The following is a 7,119-nucleotide window of genomic DNA, read 5'->3' on the forward strand; positions in this document are numbered from 1 at the left end:
AGAAGGAGAAGGAGAAGGAGAAGGAGAAGGAGAAGGAGAAGGAGAAGGAGAAGAAGAAGAAGAAGAAGAAGAAGAAGAAGAAGAAGAAGAAGAAGAAGAAGAAGAAGAAGAAGAAGAAGAAGAAGAAGGTGGTTCAGGGAAATTTAAGCCATTTCACATTTGGGGCTATCACATATGAACGTGCTTGTGTATGTTTTTGACACAGGCACAAATTTCCATTGGCTGTATACCTAACTAATCATATAATCGAAAAGCTGAATCAATGGAGTCCCCTACCAGGGGACTGTTTATTTGTTTAGTTCCTATCAATCGAATTATACATGCAGCTTCTTCCATTCCTACCGATCGGTTCCAGAGTGGAGTGAAAAAACATTAATGCCCACAGAGAACTTGATCATACCCATGCTCAGCTGGAGAAATGACACAGCCAGCCTAGTGGGCTCATTCAGCTAAGATGGGATTTTGAGAAAGAGAACAGCACCTGTTATGCATAGAAATGAGCTGAGGGAAAAGGTTCTAACTTTAATGGAAAAGACCAGATTTTTCTGCATGAATCCTTTAGAATGAAAGTTTGGGTGAATCCTACCTGTTATCAGCCCAGCTAAACAAAACACCTGGGAACTAGTGTGAAAGACCAGCCACTTGTGAAAGTCATGAACAATGGCCATATTGTTTGGTGTTGTTTGTGCTGTGTGGTTTCACATTCTAACTTCTTATTTCAACGAGCCTGTGGGGAAGGGGAATGCCACCTTGAGCAGTGCAGAGGGTTGGCAGGGCTACCCTCTCTCAGAGCTGCCTGGGAACTAGGTAGCAAGCTGGTTCTAAGGCAGCATATCACAGCAGAGATCTCTGTGATGAGTGTCAGTGGCAGGTCACATAATACCAAAAAATCTATGACAGAGGAACCACAGGTACCCTGGCTTTCACAAGGTCCTTAGTAGGACTACAACCCACTTTCTCTGAATGAATGTGGGAGCCACACTGCTGCAGACTTAGTTCCTCCTGTAAACATCAAACTCAATTCTGCATCTGGCCATGAACCCTTCTGATGTTATTCTGTAATTAACTTCAAATGACACAACCAATGATTTTGAAGTTTTTATGAAACTTATCATCAAGATTGAAAAAAATAATTTTAATTTAGAGATAAGAATGCACATGCCTGTGTGTGCATGCATACACACAAGCATGTGCACATGCACACACACTCTCATCCCACCTGCACCACAACAAATGGGGCCCAGTTTCACAAGCTAAGAAACCAGTCTTGAGTCTTAAGTCAAGCATAGATGAAGTCTTCATTCAGATTATTTTATTTAAAAAAAAATATTCATTCTTGAAGGGAAGAGAGTAGGGGATAGGAAAAGGAAAGACAGTGGGATGAATCTGACATAACTTTTCTATGCACATATATGGATACCCAAAGTGAATCTCACCATCATGTACATCCACAAGAAATTAATTGAAAAAAAATAATAACTATGGGTAAATGGCAGAAAGATCAATAGAGGGAATGAGGCAGGAGGAAGGGAAATGGAAGGGGAAGACGAGGTACTGGGGCAGAGATCTCTGTGATGAGTGTCAGTGGCAGGTCACATAATACCAAAAAATTCTTATTCTGAATTAGAATAAGATATATTCCATGCTTTTTTATTATGTCAAAATGGATTCTACTGTCATGTATAACTAAAAAGAACCAATAATAAAAAAGATTCACTATAACATATTTGTTGAGTACCTACTGTGTACCAAGCAACTATGAAATTGTTAGTAACAGAGAAATGTGTCTAATGGATTGCCCATTGTAATGATTGTACAGTTCTAGATACTGCCCAGTGTCATCAGGACTTTCTTCTCTTCCATCCCAAATTGGGGGGTGGGGGGAGTTCAAGATGGTGGAATAGAGAAGGACACTTTCTGGCTGCTCTGTGTTGTGAAAGCAGATAGGCAGCTTCCCAGCAAGGTGGGTGAACAACAACAAAAAAAAAAGGTGGGAGGACCATATTGAAATTTAATACCAGACATTCAAAGCAGATTGGAAACTCAGGAGGTTGGAATTTGGGCCTTCTGCATGTCAGGCAAAGCCATGGCATGTGAATTTGCAATGGCTGCTTCATAATTAGAGTTGGCATTGAGTTTTGGTGAAGGAGGAAGCCATCCTTTTAGTTGATCTGAAGAAAGTTAAGGAAGGTTTCTCATGAAGATAAGGCTCTTGTGCAGGCATGGGCCCATGTTCTCATCAGTATTAATTATCTGGAAAAGTTAAAATGCAAACAAGTTAGAATGCAATGATATAGGAAAACTTTATTGGTGAAAAATAGCTTTGTTCCATGAAATTCATAAACTCCACAGCAGAAAATAGGCCCAAAATGAAATGAGATAGAAGATGGATGTGTTTTGATGGAAACAAATTATCAAGAGTATGGACAACTTATCACATAAAGGGGTAATGCAGCGGAAAGACTATTTGGGAATCGAAATACTGAAAATTCTACCCAAGTTCTGGAACCATTTTTTAACCATTTTGAAACTGTACCCATATGACTTCATTTTTGTTTTATCTTCTCCACTAAATAAATACTTGACAGTAGTAATCTCTAAATTCTATTTCTCTTTTCTTCTCTCATTCCCAGCTCCTAGTGTGGGGGCGCTATTTCCTACTAAATCCATGATTTTGCAAGGCCAAGAAGTCAGGACATGCCCAGAGGGCTTTAGAGCTTACACACACCACCTGAGTTGGGTAACCTTTGGACAAAGAAAATGGTTTTAAGTGTCTTAAAATTTGTACAATTCTGCTAGAGTTTCAGATTTTAAAGAGATCATCACTTAACTTTCTCAGAAATTTAGTTTTTAAAAAAAATAATTCAGTTGTTCATTTTTATTTATAAAGAATGTTTAGGGCTATGGGTAAAGTATCATTGGAGTTAAACATTTATCAAGCTTTATAGTGGTTCTAACCCAACAATGCCAGGATACTACTGATGTGAGTAGCTCATTCTTACACTTTTTTGTGTAAAATTAAGCAAAAGCTCTAGGAATAAGACACAGAGGTGGGAAGCGGAGGTAAATGATGGAAGATGGAAGACAGACATGTACATTCATATCCATTTATGTATCAGAGCAATATATTTTGAATTCATGACTTTTAAAATATACTTTACCTGAATATAAATATAAAGGATATAGAATGTATATGTGATGGGGAGGTTCATCTCACATTATAGCAAAAATAATAATAATCATCTCAGCTCTTTCCAAAACATAAGACATTTCAAACTCAGTTTCCTTTACCCAGAGTTAAACCTAGGGGATTTACATAACTGAAGTAAAAACTAGAAGGAAACAGCCAGAAAACAGCACACACAGACATCAGCAAAGTGGCACATACAGAGTTCCCTGGCGGCTGAGGATGGATTAATTGAGAAAGCCAGGAGGTCATCTTTTGAGAAGAATTTTCAGAAAAAGACAAACTCCTTGGGAAGCTGCTAGCAAATCTGCAAGTCAAGGATAATCCAGAAGGACAGTCCTCCTTGGGAATGCAGTGGGAACGTGCTTTACATGGCAGAGTCAGTGTTAAGTGAAAGCTGGATCTCAAGTCCTCCATGTAGCCCGCACAGCGCTTGGTCACGGCCTCTGGTTTTGTTCCTTTTCACTGTGTAGATTTATTACAGACAGATTCCCTAGACATAGAAAGTTTAATGTTCCTCTAGGCCTCCCCTCAACTTGCACTTGCATTTGATTTGATGAATCACTTTGAATATGCATTAAAGGACTGAAAAATAAAGTAACAATGTATGCCAGTCAATAGGGCTTTAGAAGGAGTTCCTGTTTCTCAGCTTAGTTTGACTTTGAAGCGGAATTCACTCATGGCCTAAAACGGCACTAAGTAGAAAGCCTAATAATGTAGAATGAGAGCTATGATTGAACCAAAGTCATTGCCAACGGGTCTTAGCTCAAAGAGAGTTAGCAATTATCCTCTGGGGCTCTGTATTTCTAATTCCACATAATGAAGAAAAGGGAGCAGCCAGAGAGAGCTGATGCAGTCCACAAAGATGCTTATAGCCAGAAGCAATCTGGGCCTCAGATCTCATGGCTTTCCTCCCCACTATCTTATTCCTGTTCTAGGTTATTACAGGGGCATCTGGACCTGCAGGAGAAGCTCAGGAGGGATTCTCACATGGTTCTGATTGAGGCATGGCTAAAAGATGCCCTGACCAGAGATGTCTTCCTCTGACTGCAACACCACAGAGGTGGAAACCCCCTCTTTTGAACAGTTGTTTGAAATGAGTCCTATAAGACTTCTTTTGAAAGCATGAAGTGGTAGATTATATTGTGCTTAATGCTCTTAGCAGATATAGACAATTGGTGTGGCATATGAACCAAGTTATCTGATCTCTACACCTACAAGCATTCCTCCAGGGAAGGATAAGTGTTGACTGGGAGAGGGAGCCAGAGAATTAAGGCCAGAAAAGTCCCAAAGCAGGCACAGTTCACCTCAAGTCACTCCTGCTTTCATCTCCTTGGAATGACAATCCAAAATTAAGCCAGCTTTAAGCCTCCATGACAGCCATGGTTTCTTTACTGTCTCCTCATAAGCATGTGGCTGCATAGAGGGGAAAAAATGGTGTATCATCATTATGCTAGTTATGGATGACAAGTTCTCTTTAATATTGCTATCTCTCCAGAGGGAAACTCTGTTAATCGAAGTTGAGATCTGTGCCATCTCTATAAGCTATCCAGGTACAGAACCACTTCTCCTAGCAGAAGCCAAACATTTCTCTTCCCATTTTTTTAAGAGTAAAACGTATTCTAGATCTAAAAGGGCACTTCTAGCTTTTCTTTTTCTTTCTTCCTTCCTTCCTTCCTTCCTTTCTTCCTTCCTTCCTTCCTTCCTTCCTTCCTTTCTTTTCTTTCTTTCTTTCTTTCTTTCTTTCTTTCTTTCTTTCTTTCTTTCTTTCTGTCCCTTCTTTCCCTTCTTTCCCCTCCCTCCCCAATAAACCCAGAGGTGGTCTACCATTGAGCTAAATTCCCAGGTCAGTTTTGTTTTGTTGTTTGTTTGTTTGGGAAATAGACTCTTGCTAACTTGTGTATAGCCTCACTAAGTGGCTGAGTCTGGCTGTGAACTTGTGATCCTCCTGCCTGGGCTTTGCAGACATGGGCTACCTCACCTGTCTGGTTCTCTTCTTAATAGCCTGTGATCTTACCATTTGCATAACTCTCAGGCCCATGACTTTCTCTGATCTTTGCTAGTGGTGTCTGACTTGTCAAAGTTTTGCTTCTTCCCATATTAGTATGAAGGTGTTTGATACACTGGATCCTCCTGCTCATTAATTCTCCTCTCCCCAATTTATTCTCACAAGTAAATCCACACCTTTATTTTTCTTTTCAATAGTTTTCTAAAATACTTCTCTACTTAGAAGATGAGTAATCAGTGCTTATAAATGTCTCCCACAAACAAAATGCCTGCACCTTTTTTTCATTCTAGCTGCCCCCTTATGCACCTGTCATTACTGCCATGGCTATGTATCTGCTTTCACTTCCTCGTGATGACACAAGCCTTCCATCCCAGACCTCATGGTGGGCCAGTACCAGTACCTTTCCATCCCTGTCTGCCCTTGTCTCAACACCACTGCCCAAGTACAACGTCAGCTACATCTATAAGTTACATTTTCTACCAGCCAAATTAAAGGTAAAAAGGCATCATTGAGATTAACTTTAATAATGCATTCTATTTGACACAACATATCCAAACATAGACTTGTAATCAAAATAAGAAAATTATTAATAAGATGTTTTCAATTATTTTTCTACTCTTTTGAAATCCAACATACATTTTACATTTACAGCACATTTCAATTCGAATGCTTAGATTTTGTTAAAAGTGCTTGGTCTGTATCTAGGTTTCATAAAATTTACAATGGAAAAGTAGATTCATATACCCGAGTTATTCCAAATACCCTTAAAAGTTTTCAAATAACTCAATCAGTATCCATTTTTAACCAGAGTAAATATTTAATTTTAATAAAATGATTAATTAAAATAAAAAATTCAAATGCCATGGTAGCACACACCTGTAGTTTCGGCACTCAGGAGGCTGGGGCAGGAGGATCCCTTGAGCCCAGAAGTTCAAGACTAGCTTGGGAAATAAAGCAAGACCCTATCTCAAAAAAAAAAAAAAAAAAGGAAAAAAGAAAAAGAAAAGAAAAGAAAGAAAAAAGAAATATTAAAAATTCTGTTCTTACAGACACTTCACAGCAGAAGAAATACAATTGATCAACAAATACATGAAAAAGTGTTCAACATCTCTAGCAATTAGAGAAATGCAAATCAAAACTACTCTAAGATTTCATCTCACCCCTGTAAGAATACAGGCAACAATAATTGTTGGCGAGGATGTGGTGGAAAAGGTACACTTATACATTGCTGATGGGATTGCAAATTGGTACAACCACTATGGAAAGCAGAATGGAAATTCCTCAGAAAATTGGGAATGGAGCCACCATTCGACTCAGCTATCTTTGGTTTATACACTCTTTGGTTTATATCTAAAGGACTTAATATCAGCGTACTATAGTTACGCAGACACATCAATGTTTATAGCAGCTCAATTCACAATAGCTAAACTATGGAACCAACCTAGGTGTCCCTCAATAGATGGATAAAGAAAATGTGGTATATATACTCAATGGAATATTATTCAGCTTTAAAGAAGAGTAAAATTATGGAATTTTCCAGGAAATGGTTGGAGTTGAAGAATATCATGCTAAGCAAAATAAGCCAATCCCACAAAACCAAAAGGCTGAATGTTTTCTCTAATATTCGAATGCTAATTCACATTAAGGTGGGAGAGGGGACACTAGGGAAGAATAGCAGAGTAGCATAGTAGAATGAAACAGATATTATTACTGTATGTATATATGTGACTCCATGACCAATATGATTCTGCAACATGTACACTCAGAAAAATGAGAAATTATATCCCATCTATGTACGATATATCAAAGTGCATAAATGCATTCTATTGTCATATATAACTAATAAAAACAAATTTTTTTTAAAAAATTTATTTTTTAAAAAACCCAAAATACTGTTGATTATGTATATGGACACCTTGGTCAG

General features: G+C 38.3%; 1 long non-coding RNA gene across 1 annotated transcript in view; it reads left to right on the forward strand.

Annotated features, from left to right (window-relative positions):
• LOC125615733 overlaps nt 1-6,694 on the forward strand; it is an 18,379-nt gene extending 11,685 nt beyond the window's left edge. Inside the window, exon 2 of the long non-coding RNA XR_007346317.1 lies at nt 6,552-6,694. This is a non-coding gene — a long non-coding RNA (uncharacterized LOC125615733). The remainder of the gene's footprint in view (nt 1-6,551) is intronic.
• The last annotated feature ends 425 nt before the right edge of the window (nt 6,695-7,119 follow it).

Source organism: Marmota marmota, unplaced genomic scaffold (assembly GCF_001458135.2).
Source record: "Marmota marmota marmota unplaced genomic scaffold, marMar, whole genome shotgun sequence".
Taxonomy (NCBI): Eukaryota; Metazoa; Chordata; class Mammalia; order Rodentia; family Sciuridae; genus Marmota; species Marmota marmota.